The sequence below is a fragment of the Triticum dicoccoides genome, chromosome 3B (genome assembly GCF_002162155.2).
Source record: "Triticum dicoccoides isolate Atlit2015 ecotype Zavitan chromosome 3B, WEW_v2.0, whole genome shotgun sequence".
Lineage (NCBI taxonomy): Eukaryota > Viridiplantae > Streptophyta > Magnoliopsida > Poales > Poaceae > Triticum > Triticum dicoccoides.
The window spans coordinates 754296596-754313720 of record NC_041385.1 but is presented as its reverse complement, the minus strand read 5'-3'; the positions used below and the strand labels follow the sequence as shown (position 1 = coordinate 754313720).

At 43.9% G+C, this 17125-nt stretch overlaps 2 pseudogenes; both read left to right on the top strand.

Annotated features, from left to right (window-relative positions):
• Nucleotides 1-581: 581 nt before the first annotated feature.
• Nucleotides 582-8556, top strand: LOC119279914 (annotated as a pseudogene).
• A 1881-nt stretch (nucleotides 8557-10437) lies between these two features.
• The window catches only part of LOC119279913, an 8496-nt pseudogene continuing 1808 nt past the window's right edge, over nucleotides 10438-17125 (top strand).

Here is a 17125-nt window from a genome sequence, read left to right as displayed (position 1 = left end):
CACATTGATATCATTGAGAGTGCCCGGCATACCAAAGAAGCAATGCCAAATCCATAAATCCTCGGATTCTATGGCCTCTAGCACAATTGTTGCATCACGAGACTTGCCACAATACAATCTCTGCCATGCCTTCGTGCAATGTTTCCAAGTCCAATGCATACAATCAATACTACCTAGCATGCCAGGCCAACCTCTCCTCTCATTAGATGTCATCAGTTTCTTTGTGTCATCCTCGTTGGGTGCCTGAAGATATTTAGGACCAAAGACACGAATGACCACTTTGGCAAATCTACGCACTGACTCAATTGTGGTATCTTCACCAATGCGAAGGTACTCATCGGCATAGTTAGCCGGAACGCCATATGCAATCACCCGCATAGATGCCGAGATTTTTTGATATGCACTAAATCCCTTCAAGCCCGCAACATTTCTTCTTTGAGTAAAATACCGACAATTTGCCTCGCAAGCTTGAACATTTTCACAAAGAGGGATCGACGCATTCGGTACCTTCTCCGGAAGAGGTGCGATGGATATGTTGGATTCTCCGCGAAGTAGTCTTGCATCAACATCTCGTTCCCGAGATGGCGATTCCGAGTAATGCAAAGACGCTCGACGGTAGGTCCTCGTCGCCTCTTCTGGTTCTCGTCTTCGTGCTCCTTGACGGCAAGAGCCATCACCAACGTCTGCTGCCGAAAGTTCCAAGCATCGTCTCAACATCTGAGTCGTCCGAATCGGAGAGAAAAAGCTTCTCGCACAGGGTCCATTCCATCTACATTAACAAAAAACGCACGCCGCGTCAACCAACTATGCAAAGCGCTCGGCACAAAGCGCAAACAAACACTAACCGGCGGCGACAAGGGGCGGCTCGAGGACGGTCGATCCACCGCGGCGATATCAACGAGGGACGGCTCTTCTCACCGGATCCGTGGGGCGGTGCAGCGTATTGGTGGTGGAGGGTGGGGGACGCCCCCGCGATGCGATTCCGCCCGCGGATTTGGCCAGAATCGTCGTCGGCAGACGGGTGGAACCAATGGCGGGCGGCGGCGGACGGGTGGAACCAATGGCGGGCGGCGGCGGAAGGAGGTGGGGAAAGGGCGCGGGCTGAAATGTCCCTCTCACCAACCGCTTCACTGCAATACGAGGCACCGTAGGGGCAAGGCGGAAACCCGCGTATTCGCGGGTTGGGGCTGAGATTTTGCCGCGCCCCTCAAAAAATTTTACGGGCCGCCCGCGTTTGCACGGTCTGTTCGGGCAGGATTTTTCATGCCGACCCGCATTTTGGCGGTTATTTTGCGGATCTGGGCTTTTTATGGGGTCTGCTAGAGTTGCTCTAATGCAACCATCGTCCTTCCCTTGCTTAAGAGCAATGAACCTTGTCGCAAGTCCACAATTTTCAGTTTCCTGTAATGTTGGTAGCGGGGGGTTCTCCCAAGGCGATAGATACTATACATTGCATTTAGGACATATGCTTGTTGATCAAGTGAATTGCATTGCTTTCTTACCTTTACGTTGTAAAGCTAGCAAGAGGATAAGCAGCCAAGAAACTGTGGTCAACATGTCCCTAGCACGGCCAGTATTCAAGTTGCGTTTGTGGATGTTGTGCACTCGCAGAGTTTGGCAGAGCCGAATGAGCGGTTGTGAGGGTTTTTTTGCCATGTCAGTAGGTAGTCCGTGCTTTGTTTGTATAGCTTTTCGTCCAGTTTTGCTTAAATTAACTGGACAATTCTCTTCTTCTTAATTAATCAATGAGACAAAACTTTTGCCTTCGATTTAAAAAATAAATGAATTAAAATGTGCAAATGCTCAATTGATCATTGGATTAAAAATCAACATTCAAACTGGTCGACTTATAAGGTAACAATTCTTGGGTCAAGGTGGACTCCCATAGTTAAATTGTGCCTTTATTGCGCATGCTATCTCATCGTATATATTCGTGCATCTTCAGGCCCTATTTATTTCGGCTTATACTTCAGTTTTTGTAACTTTTCGCTTTAGCTTAAAAGCCAAAAAACCTTTAAATAGGGCTTCGGGTTTTGAGTGTAAAAGCTCCAAAAGCTGAAGCATAGTCCCACACAAACAGGAATTTAGACTTGTCTAACTTATACTGTAAGTGTGATTATTTTACAATTTACTATAGATGATCAGCTATAAAAATACGGAAGTGTTAACGCCCACACGTGTGGGCGTTAGCCATCTCGACCACACGCATTCATCATCGTCCAACAGTATATGCACGAATCTTGGCACGGTCTGGCCGATTTTCTGTGCCACGTAGGACAAGGCGCGTGTGTGGTGTGTGACATAGTTCGCCCGCACGTCGGATGCCACTCGGGGGCGTGCGGTGGAACTGCTATGCCCCCGCACGCCACGCGCCGACCGTGGTTGACGTTAAACACGTCGCGCACTTCGCCCCCTCCCCCTCACGGTTCCATTTACTCCTCCCCACAGTTACTCGCACAACCCACTTTGCATTTCAGACGATTGGAGGAGAAGAAGAGGGGAGAAGGCGACGGCGGAGGAGGAAGAGTCGACGGCGTTCGCGGCCGTCGGTGGTGCTCGCCGGACCGGAGCGGATTCGCCGGAGCGCCTACAGATTGAAGGTAATGTTCGCTCCCACTCTCATAATCCTTGACTGCATTTTCTCCCCTGCCCTCCGTGTTCGATGCTTCGCTCGAGATTCAAAGAGATTCGGGCGGGTTCACGATGCGCCGGCGTTCCCGCCGGCGGTGGAGTCCTGTACTTGCCGTTTTTGGTGGCACTAGGCAGTCTCGTTCCCGTCGCGGTGGCGGTCACGCCGGTGTGGTTCGGCCTGTCCGAAGACACATACTGGTTGTGCCTTGGGATTGGACCGTTGTTTTTCTGTCTGATAGTTGCGCATTGCTTCAAATTGGTATTTGCGATCAGTTCGGGGAGAATTTTGGGGATAAATTTTAAGTCATTATAGTTGCCATTGAACCCTAGATCTAGTTAGTTATTTTTCAAACTTCAGTATGAAGGCAAACATGGTAGTTTGAGTAACTACCATGACTGTATGGTGATACGTCTCCGTCGTATCTATAATTTTTGATTGTTCCATGCCAATATTATTCAATTTGTATATTCTTTTGGCAACTTTTTATACTATTTTTGGGACTAACATATTGATCCAGTGCCCAGTGCCAGTTCCTGTCTGTTGCATGTTTTTTGTTTCGCAGAAACCCAATATCAAACGGAGTCCAAACGGGATAAAAACGGACGGAGAATTATTTTGGAATATTTGTGATTTTTGGGAGGAAGAATCAACGCGAAACGGTGCCCGAGGTGGCAACGAGAGTGGCCCACGCCACCACTCCAGGTGGGCGCGCCCCCACTCTCGTGGGCCACCCGTAAGGCGGTTGATGCTCTTTTTTGGCCGCAAGAAAGCTAATTTTTGGAAAATGATCTGGGCGAAGCTTTCAATCCAATCGAAGTTACGGATCTCCAGATATAAAGGAAATGGTGCCAGGGCAGAATTCCAGAACGCAGAAACAGAGAGATAGATCCAATCTCGGAGGGGCTCTCGCCCCTCCCACGCCATGGGAGCCAAGGACCAGAGGGAAAACCCTTCTCCCATCTAGGGAGGAGGTCAAGGAAGAAGAAGAAGAAGAAGAAGGGGGGCTATCCCCCCCTTGCTTCTGGTGGCGCCGGAACGCCGCCGGGGGCCATCATCATCACCGCGATCTTCACCAACACCACCGTCATCTTCACCAACATCTCCATCACCTTCCCCCATCTATATCCAACGGTCCACTCTCCCGCAACCCGATGTACCCTCTACTTGAACATGGTGCTTTATGCTTCATATTACTATCCAATGATGTGTTGCCATCCTATGATGTCTATGTAGATTTCTATCGTCCTATCGTGATTGATGAATTGCTATGATTTGTTTGAGTTGCATGTTTTATTATTGGTGCTGTCCTATGGTGCCCTTCGTGTCGAGCAAGCGTGAGGGATTCCCGCTGTAGGGTGTTGCAATGCGTTTATGATTCGCTTATAGTGGGTTGCGTGAGTGACTGAAACACAAACCCGAGTAAGGGGATTGTTGCGTATGGGATATAGGGGACTTGATACTTTAATGCTATGGTTGGGTTTTACCTTAATGAATCTTTAGTAGTTTCGGATGCTTGCTAGAGTTCCAATCATAAGTGCATATGATCCAAGTAGAGAAAGTATGTTAGCTTATGCCTCTCCCTCAAATATTATTGCAATAGTGATTACCGGTCTAGTAACATAGTCAATTGCTTAGGGACAATTTCACAAATCCTACCACCACTTTTCCACACTCGCTATATTTACTTTATTGCATCTTTATCTAAACAACCCCTTGTTTATATTTACGTGTTCTTTATTATCTTGCAAACCTTTCCTATCACACCTACAAAGTACTTCTAGTTTCATACTTGTTCTAGGTAAAGCGAACATCAAGTGTGCGTAGAGTCGTATCAGTGGCCGATAGGACTTGAGAGAGTATTTTTTATACCTTTAGCTCCTCGTTGAGTTTGACACTCTTACTTATCGAAAGAGGCTACAACTATCCCGTATACTTGCGGGTTATCAAGACCTTTCTCTGGCGCCGTTGCCGGGGAGTCATAGCGTGGGGTGAATATTCTCGTGTGTGTGCTTGTTTGCGTTATCACTAAGTAATTTTTATTTGCTGTTCTAAGTTGTTCTCTATCTTTAGTTATGGATATGGAACACGAAATACCAAAAAAATTAGGTGTAGATGCTACTCATGGAGATGGGGAACCCCCTAAAACCCTCGATGCTCATTATGTGAAAGAAATTATGTACTACTTTAATAATCCTGAGAAAACCCTATTCCGTTATGTTATGGGAGACACGTTAGATCAACGTGAATACTTTAGGGATTATCGCTTGACACAAAAAGGGAAACTATTATGGGATCAAATTTCTATGTTGCTTTGGTATGCTCGTCAACTATGTGTGATACATGATTATACTTGTTGCTCTAGGATGAAGGCTCCACACCTTCCCTTTTCATGCAAATTCAATGATAATGAAACCTTAGCTTCTTATGCTAATGGTATCTTTGATTACTATGATGTGGAACAAACAGAAGAATTTGTTGCTTTTATGGGTTCTTATGAGGTTGAATCTATGTTTAAAGCGTTTGATGATTTTGATGATTCAGTTTATAGACCAGAAAATCTTGCTATACTTAGATATTGCTATGAAAATTATGAATACAATTACTATATCAATGCATTTATTGAGAAAGTCTCCGCTGTCCAAGAAGAGACTAATATTTTGCAGGAAGCTATGGAAGAAGAAATTGATGAAACTGTAAGCTCATTGGATGAAAAAGATGACGAGGAGAGCGAAGAACAAAAGGAGGAAGAGCGGATTGATCACCCGTGTCCACCTTCTAATGAGAGTAACTCTTCAACTCATACATTGTTTAATTCCCCTTCGTGCTTACCGAAGGATGATTGCTATGATGATTGATATGATCCCTTGAATATGTTTGAAATATCCCTTTTTTATGATGCTTGCTATGCTTGTGGCCAAGATGCCAATATGAATTATGCTTATGGAGATGAACTTGCTATAGTTCCTTATGTTATACATGAAATTGTTGCTATTGCACCCACGCATGATAGTCCTATTATCTTTTTGAATTCTCGTGACTACACTATATCGGAGAAATTTGCGCTTAGTAAGGATTATATTGATGGGTTGCCTTTTACCATTGCATATGATGATTTTGATGAATGTAATATGCATGTGCTTGCTGCTCCTACTTGCAATTATTATGAGAGAGGAACTACATCTCCACCTCTCTATGTTTCCAATATAATAAAATTGCAAGAAACTGTTTATACTATGCATTGGCCTTTACTATATGTGCATGAATTATTCTTATGACATGTCGATGCATAGGAAGAGAGTTAGACTTCGTTGTTACATGATATATGTTACTTTGTGCTCACTACTAAATTACAAATCATTGTTAATTAAAATTGGCTTTGATATACCTTGGGATCCTGGTGGATTCATTACTTGAGAACTAAATGCCTAGCTTAATGGCTTTAAAGAAAGCGCTTTCTGGGAGACAATCCAGAAGTTTTAGAGAGTCATTTATTTCTGTTGAGTGCTTTCATATAGTTTAAAAACCAAAAAAATAAAGAGGGGAACCTTAAAACTTTTCAAAAAGGAAAGTGAAAGTGAGAAAGACAAGCATTGTTGAAGTGGGAGAGCTCTTTGAACTTTGTTCATGCTCACGGAAACTTTGTGAATCTTGATTATAGAAACTTTTCATCAATTATCCCCTTGTATAATTCCATTGTATTATAAAAATAATGTGCTTAGGATGTTTACATTGCTTGTTGGTTTGTACGGTGCAGGACAGAAACTTCGGTTGTAGTGCGCGATTTTACATTTTTAACTGGAACGTCAAACGGTTCTGATTCTTTTTGAACTGTCTTACTGTACAACTTGTTTATTTTTCCTAATTTTGGTAGAAGTTTTGGGGTACCAGAAGTATGGTGAATGTTCAGATTGCTACAGACTTTTCTGTTTTGACAGATTCTATTTTTGATGCATAGTTTGCTTGTTTTGATGAAACTATCAATTTATATCGGTGGATTAAGCCATGAAAAAGTTATATTACAGTATACACAATGCAAAAACAAAATATGAATTGGTTTTCTACAGTACTTAGAGTAGTGATTTGCTTTATTATACTAACGGATCTTACCGAGTTTTCTGTTGAAGTTTTGTGTGGATGAAGTGTCTAATCGAGGAGGTCTCGATATGAGGAAAAGGAAGAGAGGCAAGAGCTCAAGCTTGGGGATGCCCAAGGCAACCGAAGTAAATATTCAAGGAGACTCAAGAGTCTAAGCTTGGGGATGCCCCGGAAGACATCCCCTCTTTCTTCAACAAGTATCGGTATGTCTTCGGATTCGTTTCGTTCATGCGATATGTGCCAGTCTTGGAGCGTTTTTTGCATTTAGTTTTCACTTTTCTTTTGTGCGGATTTTCGTGCTGAATTTTTTGATATATTATACGTTTTTTCCGACATCGTATGCAAAAGTTATAGCCGGTTTACAATTTCCCTACACTTTTTGCAAAACATGTCCAAATTTAAGTTTTTTAATTTTCCTAACTAGTAGATGCAGTAATATAACTACATCTCGAAGAATTTTATTTTTTGAATTTTTTATCATTTTCTTTTGTATTTTTCAAAACTGAAATAGCGATATACCAGGGGGCGGGGGGTAGAGATTGAAAATTGCCCTTTAGTACCGGTTCGTGCCACGAACCGGTACTATAGGTCAAACCCCTTTAGTACCGGTTCATGGCACGAACCGGTACTAAAGGTTAGCCCTTTAGTATCGGTTTGTGCCACGAACCGGTACTAAAGGTGATTGCGGGGCCCCGGCCTGACGCCACCCTGCCACCACCCCATTAATACCGGTTCGTGGCACGAACCGGTACTAAAGCTTCAAAACAAACCGACATTAATGCATAACCGTTCGAACCGGCACTAATGGTACCATTTGTACCGGGCCAAAATCGAACCGACACTAATGTGTCTCACATTAGGTCCTTTTTCTACTAGTGGGTAGACAAGACCGAGTGCAACTGCGACACGCCCATTATCAGATGAGATTTCAGTCTCCACCTGTACCGCTCCTACGACTCCGAGTCCGAGGGGTGGATCACCGTGCCCATGTCAGTGGACGAGCTCGTCAGGGACAAGCTCGTCCCCCTAGGCCCCTACCCATCGAAGTGTTGGAAGAAGACAGGCCGTATCATAAGACGGACAAGACGATCACGATCGGCGGTGAGCGCGGCACGATCGCCTGGGTGGACCTCTGGCGCGACATCCTCGTCTGCGACGTACTCGTGGAGCCCCTAGTGATAGTGCAGGACATCCCGCTGCCGGTGCCGGCAAGGGGAAACTGGGGTCGTCTCCTCAACTTAGGCGAGCCCAACTATATCCGGGATGTCTCCATCAGTCGGCACAAGGGCACCGTCAAGTACATCGAGATGGAGATCTGGTCGCTGACGAAGGTGTACAGCAAGGCCCCTGATTCCTATCTGGAATGGGTGCGATGGAAGCGGAGCGTCGCCCAGGTCATCCCCGGTGGCTGGAAGGCAAGAACATGGTGATACCGGATGGCGTTGGTTCATTCACAATGGCAGACTGGCAGCCTGGCTGTGAGGCCAATGTCGAAGAAGTCACCATGGATGCCAGCGACGTCTCACTGTCTCAGATCCTTGCGACCTGCTGCCTAAGCTGAGTGGTAGCGCCAGTGACACCACGACATCGTTGCAAAAACTTCAGATGGCGTTCCCCAGCATAAGCATAGATGACGACGATATCGCTACTTGGCTTGTAGCACCAAACATGGGATCATGGAAGTCATGGAGTTCATGATTGATGTCGATGTGTGGAACAAAACCCTGCGAGGAGTAGCCCAACTTCATGTCCAGAAGAGCCGAGTTTTCTTTCCCACCTTCTGCACCAGTGAGATCTGCAGATATCTGGGCAAGAGTGCAGGTATTTAACTAACTTTTGTGTGTACTACTGCTACTCGCTCGCTGCATGTTTTTGTGTGTGGCTATCCGTATGAATATTCAGTTCTATATGATCAACTGATTCAAAAAATCCTGGCAATCCAACAGAAATAAGTTGCTGAATTTGTCTTGTGTTTGTGGCTTTGTGCGTGCAATCATTCTTGCAAAATTGTGAACAGCAGTTGCGAAAATTAATAGACGACTCACAATTCACATGACACTCAAAATAGATCGTCTGCTTCCACCGGTCGCAGAGAGCCAGAGTGTGTGTTGAATCGAAGCACGTAGATGTGGGATTCAGATTCTTTCTTTCAATAAAAGTACAATCTTAAATACTTATACGTATGGTGTATAGATAGCTAAGAGCATCTCTAGCAGACCCCGCATCTCGCCGACCCGCAAAACGCGTTTGTAGTTCGCTAAAAAAAGGCTTTGCGGGTCGGCGCGGACGGCCATAGAGCAGACCCTCAAACGAACCCGTATAAAAGAATATTCACGGAATATACTTTTTATGAATCGGCTTTACGGGGTCTGCTCTTGCGCCGCTGCATCACACATCCCGCCAGTCCGCAAAATATCAATACCACAACACAAAAATAAAACAAACAAACATAAAAAACACAAAATAATTATACAGAAAAATTATCAATACCAACACAATACAACAATCATCCACATTACAAATAATTATTCAAATCACCGAAACAAACTTAAATAATGCAATACAAAACTTGTCCCGAATACAAATACAAATGAACAGAAAAATGAGTTTGTTACTGTCCAACCCTTTGCCAATGGTACTCAATGAGATCCTCCTGAAGCTGAAAGTGGGTGTTTGCATTTTCAATCTCCTTGTATGTTTGAAGAAAAACTCTAATGCGGTTAGGGTCTCTAGCTGGTTTGACACGGCTACACACATTGTCGTAGAAGAACTCCAAGTTCATGCCTCTCTCATCTTCGAGAATCATATTATGAAGGATAACACAACATGTCATGATGTTTTTCAAGGTCCGCTTGTCCAAAACCGAGCAGGACCACGAACAATAGCAAACCTAGATTGCAAAATCCCGAATGCTCTTTCAATGTCTTTCCGGGCTGCCTCTTGCAACCTTGCGAATTCACATTGTTTTCTAGTTTTGGGTTCTTTGATGCTCTTGACCAATGTGCACCAAGGAGGGTATATACCATCTGCAAGATAGTACCCTCTTATGTATTCATGCCCATTGATAGTGTAGTTGCAAGAAGAAGCATCATCACTAGCAAGCCTAGCAAACAAATAAGACCGTTGCAACACACTGATATCATTGAGAGTGCCCGGCATACCAAAGAAGCAATGCCAAATCCATAAATCCTCGGATGCTACGGCCTCTAGCATAATTGTTGCATCACGAGACTTGCCACAATACAATCCCTGCCATGCCTTCGTGCAATGTTTCCAAGTCCAATGCATACAATCAATACTACCTAGCATGCCAGGCCAACCTCTCCTCTCATTAGATGCCATCAGTTTCTTTGTGTCATCCTCGTTGGGTGCGTGAAGATATTCAGGACCAAAGACACGAATGACCACTTTGGAAAATCTACGCACTGACTCAATTGTGGTATCTTCACCAATGCGAAGGTACTCAGCGGCATAGTTAGCCGGAACGCCATATGCAATCACCCGCATAGATGCCGAGATTTTTTGATATGCACTAAATCCCTTCAAGCCCGCAACATTTCTTCTTTGAGTAAAATACCGACAATTTGCCTCGCAAGCTTGAACATTTTCACAAAGAGGGATCGACGCATTTGGTACCTTCTCCGGAAGAGGTGCGATGGATATGTTGGATTCTCCGCGAAATAATCTTGCATCAACATCTCGTTCCCGAGATGGCGATTCCAAGTAATGCAAAGACGCTCAACGGTCGGTCGTCGTCGCCTGTTCCGGTTCTCGTCTTCGTGCTCCTTGACGGCAAGAGCCATCACCAAATTCTGCTGCCGAAAGTTTCCAAGCATCATCTCAACATCTGAGTCGTCCAAATCCGAGAGAAAAAACTTCTCACACGGGGTCAATTCCATCTACATTAACAAAAATCGCACGCCACGTCAACCAACTATGCAAAGTGCTCGGCACAAAGCGCAAACAAACACTAACCGGCGGCGACAAGGGGCGGCTCGAGGACGGTCGATCCACCGCGGCGATATCAACGAGGGACAGCTCTTCTCGCCGGATCCGCGGGGCGGTGCAGCGTATTGGTGGTGGAGGATGGGGGACGCCCCCGCGGTGCGATTCCGCCCGCAGATTTGGCCAGAATCGTCGGCGGCAGACGGGTGGAACCAATGGCGGGCGGTGGCGGACGGGTGGAACCAATGGCGGGCGGCGGCGGAAGGAGGTGGGGAAAGGGCGCGGGCTGAAATGTCCCTCCCACCAACCGCTTCACTGCAATACGAGGCACCGTAGGGGCGAGGCGGAAACCCGCGTATTCGCGGGTTGGGGCTGAGATTTTGCCGCGCCCCTCAAAAAATTTTACGGGCCGCCCGCATTTGCACAGTCTGTTCGGGCAGGATTTTTCATGCCGACCCGCATTTTGACGGTTATTTTACGAATCGGGGCTTTTTATGGGGTCTGCTAGAGTTGCTCTAATGCAACCATCGTCCTTCCCTTGCTTAAGAGCAATGAACCTTGTCGCAAGTCCACAATTTTCAGTTTCCTGTAATGTTGGTAGCGGGGGGTTCTGCCAAGGCGATAGATACTATACATTGCATTTAGGACATATGCTTGTTGATCAAGTGAATTGCATTGCTTTCTTACCTTTACGTTGTAAAGCTAGCAAGAGGATAAGCAGCCAAGAAACTGTGGTCAACATGTTCCTAGCACGGCCAGTATTCAAGTTGCGTTTGTGGATGTTGTGCACTCGCAGAGTTTGGCAGAGCCGAATGAGCGGTTGTGAGGGTTTTTTTGCCATGTCAGTAGGTAGTCCGTGCTTTGTTTGTATAGCTTTTCGTCCAGTTTTGCTTAAATTAACTGGACAATTCTCTTCTTCTTAATTAATCAATGAGACAAAACTTTTGCCTTCGATTTAAAAAATAAATGAATTAAAATGTGCAAATGCTCAATTGATCATTGGATTAAAAATCAACATTCAAACTGGTCGACTTATAAGGTAACAATTCTTGGGTCAAGGTGGGCTCCCATAGTTAAATTGTGCCTTTATTGCGCATGCTATCTCATCGTATATATTCGTGCATCTTCAGGCCCTATTTATTTCGGCTTATACTTCAGTTTTTGTAACTTTTCGCTTTAGCTTAAAAGCCAAAAAACTTTTAAATAGGGCTTCGGGTTTTGAGTGTAAAAGCTCCAAAAGCTGAAGCATAGTCCCACACAAACAGGAATTTAGACTTGTCTAACTTATACTGTAAGTGTGATTATTTTACAATTTACTATAGATGATCAGCTATAAAAATACGGAAGTGTTAACGCCCACACGTGTGGGCGTTAGCCATCTCGACCACACGCATTCATCATCGTCCAACAGTATATGCACGAATCTTGGCACGGTCTGGCCGATTTTCTGTGCCACGTAGGACAAGGCGCGTGTGTGGTGTGTGACATAGTTCGCCCGCACGTCGGATGCCACTCGGGGGCGTGCGGTGGAACTGCTATGCGCCCGCACGCCACGCGCCGACCGTGGTTGACGTTAAACACGTCGCGCACTTCGCCCCCTCCCCCTCACGGTTCCATTTACTCCTCCCCACAGTTACTCGCACAACCCACTTTGCATTTCAGACGATTGAAGGAGAAGACGAGGGGAGAAGGCGACGGCGGAGGAGGAAGAGTCGACGGCGTTCGCGGCCGTCGGTGGTGCTCGCCGGACCGGAGCGGATTCGCCGGAGCGCCTACAGATTGAAGGTAATGCTCGCTCCCACTCTCATAATCCTTGCCTGCATTTTCTCCCCTGCCCTTCATGTTCGATGCTTCGCTCGAGATTCAAAGAGATTCGGGCGGGTTCGCGATGCGCCGGCGTTCCCGCCGGCGGCGGAGTCCTGTACTTGCCGTTTTTGGTGGCACTAGGCAGTCTCGTTGCCGTCGCGGTGGCGGTCACGCCGGTGTGGTTCGGCCTGTCCGGAGACACATACTGGTTGTGCCTTGGGATTGGGCCGCTGTTTTTCTGTCTGATAGTTGCGCATTGCTTCAAATTGGTATTTGCGATCAGTTCGGGGAGAATTTTGGGGATAAATTTTAAGTCATTATAGTTGCCATTGAACCCTAGATCTAGTTAGTTATTTTTCAAACTTCAGTATGAAGGCAAACATGGTAGTTTGAGTAACTATCATGACCGTATGGTGATACGTCTCCGTCGTATCTATAATTTTTGATTGTTCCATGCCAATATTATTCAATTTTTATATTCTTTTGGCAAATTTTTATACTATTTTTTGGGACTAACATATTGATCCAGTGCCCAGTGCCAGTTCCTGTCTGTTGCATGTTTTTTGTTTCGCAGAAACCCAATATCAAACGGAGTCCAAACGGGATAAAAACGGACGGAGAATTATTTTGGAATATTTGTGATTTTTGGGAGGAAGAATCAACGCGAAACGGTGCCCGAGGTGGCCACGAGAGTGGCCCACGCCACCACTCCAGGTGGGCGCGCCCCCACTCTCGTGGGCCGCCCGTAAGGCGGTTGATGCCCTTGTTTGGCCGCAAGAAAGATAATTTTTGGAAAACGATCTGGGCGAAGGTTTCAATCCAATCGGAGTTACGGATCTCCAGATATAAAGAAAATGGTGCCAGGGCAGAATTCCAGAACGCAGAAACAGAGAGATAGATCCAATCTCGGAGGGGCTCTCGCCCCTCCCACGCCATGGGAGCCAAGGACCAGAGGGGAAACCCTTCTCCCATCTAGGGAGGAGGTCAAGGAAGAATAAGAAGAAGAAGAAGAAGGGGGGCTCTCTCCCCCTTGCTTCCGGTGGCGCCGGAACACCGCCGGGGGCCATCATCATCACCGCGACCTTCACCAACACCGCCGTCATCTTCACCAACATCTCCATCACCTTCCCCCATCTATATCCAACGGTCCACTCTCCCGCAACCCGCTGTACCCTCTACTTGAACATGGTGCTTTATGCTTCATATTACTATCCAATGATGTGTTGTCATCCTATGATGTCTATGTAGATTTCTATCGTCCTATCGTGATTGATGAATTGCTATGATTTGTTTGAGTTGTATGTTTTATTATTGGTGCTGTCCTATGGCGCCCTTCGTGTCGAGCAAGCGTGAGGGATTCCCGCTGTAGGGTGTTGCAATGCGTTTATGATTCGCTTATAGTGGGTTGCGTGAGTGACTGGAACACAAACCCGAGTAAGGGGATTGTTGCGTATGGGATAAAGGGGAATTGATACTTTAATGCTATGGTTGGGTTTTACCATAATGAATCTTTAGTAGTTGCGGATGCTTGCTAGAGTTCCAATCATAAGTGCATATGATCCAAGTAGAGAAAGTATGTTAGCTTATGCCTCTCCCACAAATAGTATTGCAATAGTGATTACCGGTCTAGTAACATAGTCAATTGCTTAGGGACAATTTCATAAATCCTACCACCACTTTTCCACACTCGCTATATTTTCTCTATTGCATCTTTATCTAAACAGCCCCTTGTTTATATTTACGTGTTCTTTATTATCTTGCAAACCTTTCCTATCACACCTTTCCTATCACACCTACAAAGTACTTCTAGTTTCATACTTGTTCTAGGTAAAGCGAACATCAAGTGTGCGTAGAGTCGTATCAGTGGCCGATAGGACTTGAGAGAGTATTTTTTTTCTACCTTTAGCTCCTCGTTGGGTTCGACACTCTTACTTATCGAAAGAGGCTACAACTATCCCGTATACTTGCGGGTTATCAAGACCTTTCTCTGGTGCCGTTGCCGGGGAGTCATAGCGTGGGGTGAATATTCTCGTGTGTGCTTGTTTGCTTTATCACTAAGTAATTTTTATTTGCTGTTCTAAGTTGTTCTCTATCTTTAGTTATGGATATGAAACACGAAATACCAAAAAAATTAGGTGTAGATGCTACTCATGGAGATGGGGAACCCCCTAAAACCCTCGATGCTCATTATGTGAAAGAAATTATGTACTACTTTAATAATCCTGAGAAAACCTCATTCTTTTATGTTATGGGAGACACGTTGGATCAACGTGAATACTTTAGGGATTATCGCTTGACACAAAAAGGGAAACTATTATGGGATCAAAATTCTATGTTGCATTGGTATGCTCGTCAACTATGCGTGATACATGATTATACTTGTTGCTCTAGGATGAAGGCTCCACACCTTCCCTTTTCATGCAAATTAAATGATAATGAAACCTTAGCTTCTTATGCTAATGGTATCTTTGATTACTATGATGTGGAACAAATATAAGAATTTGTTGCTTTCATGGGTGCTTATGAGGTTGAATCTATGTTTAAAGCATTTGATGATTTTGATGATTTAGTTTATAGACCAGAAAATCTTGCTATACTAAAATATTGCTATGAAAATTATGAATACAATTACTATATCAATGCATTTATTTAGAAAGTCTCCGCTGTCCAAGAAGAGACTAATATTTTGCAGGAAGCTATGGAAGAAGAAATTGATGAAATTGTAAGCTCATTGGATGAAAAAGATGACGAGGAGAGCGAAGAACAAAAGGAGGAAGAGCGGATTGATCACCCGTGTCCACCTTCTAATGAGAGTAACTCTTCAACTCATACATTGTTTAATTCCCCTTCGTGCTTACCGAAGGATGATTGCTATGATGATTGATATGATCCCTTGAATATGTTTGAAATATCCCTTTTTTATGATGCTTGCTATGCTTGTGGCCAAGATGCCAATATGAATTATGCTTATGGAGATGAACTTGCTATAGTTCCTTATGTTAAACATGAAATTGTTGCTATTGCACCCACGCATGATAGTCCTATTATCTTTTTGAATTCTCCTGACTACACTATATCGGAGAAATTTGCGCTTAGTAAGGATTATATTGATGGGTTGCCTTTTACCATTGCATATGATGATTTTGATGAATGTAATATGCATGTGCTTGCTGCTCCTACTTGCAATTATTATGAGAGAGGAATTACATCTCCACCTCTCTATGTTTCCAATATAATAAAATTGCAAGAAACTGTTTATACTATGCATTGGCCTTTACTATATGGGCATGAATTGTTCTTTTATGACATGCCGATGCATAGGAAGAGAGTTAGACTTCGTTGTTACATGATATATGTTACTTTGTGCTCACTACTAAATTACAAATCATTGTTAATTAAAATTGGCTTTGATATACCTTGGGATCCTGGTGGATTCATTACTTGAGAACTAAATGCCTAGCTTAATGGCTTTAAAGAAAGCGCTGCCTGGGAGACAATCCAGAAGTTTTAGAGAGTCATTTATTTCTGTTGAGTGCTTTCATATAGTTTAAAAACCAAAAAAATAAAGAGGGGAACCTTAAAACTTTTCAAAAAGGAAAGTGAAAGTGAGAAAGACAAGCATTGTTGAAGTGGGAGAGCTCTTTGAACTTTGTTCATGCTCATGGAAACTTTGTGAATCTTGATTATAGAAACTTTTCATCAATTATCCCCTTGTATAATTCCATTGTATTATAAAAATAATGTGCTTAGGATGTTTACATTGCTTGTTGGTTTGTACGGTGCAGGACAGAAACTTCGGTTGTAGTGCGCGATTTTACATTTTTAACTGGAACGTCAAATGGTTCTGATTCTTTTTGAACTGTCTTACTGTAAAAGTTGTTTATTTTTCCTAATTTCGGTAGAAGTTTTGGGGTACCAGAAGTATGGTGAATGTTCAGATTGCTACAGACTGTTCTGTTTTGATAGATTTTATTTTTGATGCATAGTTTGCTTGTTTTGATGAAACTATCAATTTATATCAGTGGATTAAGCCATGAAAAATTTATATTACAGTAGCCACAATGCAAAAACAAAATATGAATTGGTTTTCTACAGTACTTAGAGTAGTGATTTGCTTTATTATACTAACGGATCTTACCGAGTTTTCTGTTGAAGTTTTGTATGGATGAAGTGTCTAATCGAGGAGTTGTCGATATGAGGAAAAGGAAGAGAGGCAAGAGCTCAAGCTTGGGGATGCCCAAGGCAACCCAAGTAAATATTCAAGGAGACTCAAGCGTCTAAGCTTGGGGATGCCCCGGAAGGCATCCCCTCTTTCTTCAACAAGTATCGGTATGTTTTCGGATTCGTTTCGTTCATGCGATATGTGCAAGTCTTGGAGCGTCTTTTGCATTTAGTTTTCACTTTTCTTTTATGCGAATTTTCGTGCTGAATTTTTTGATATATTATACGTTTTTTCCCGACATCGTATGCAAAAGTTATAGCCGGTTTACAATTTCCCTACACTTTTTGCAAAACATGTCCAAATTTAAGTTTTTTAATTTTCCTAACTAGTAGATGTAGTAATATAAATACATCTCAAAGAATTTTATTTTTTGAATTTTTTATCATTTTCTTGTGTATTTTTCAAAACTGAAATGGCGATATACG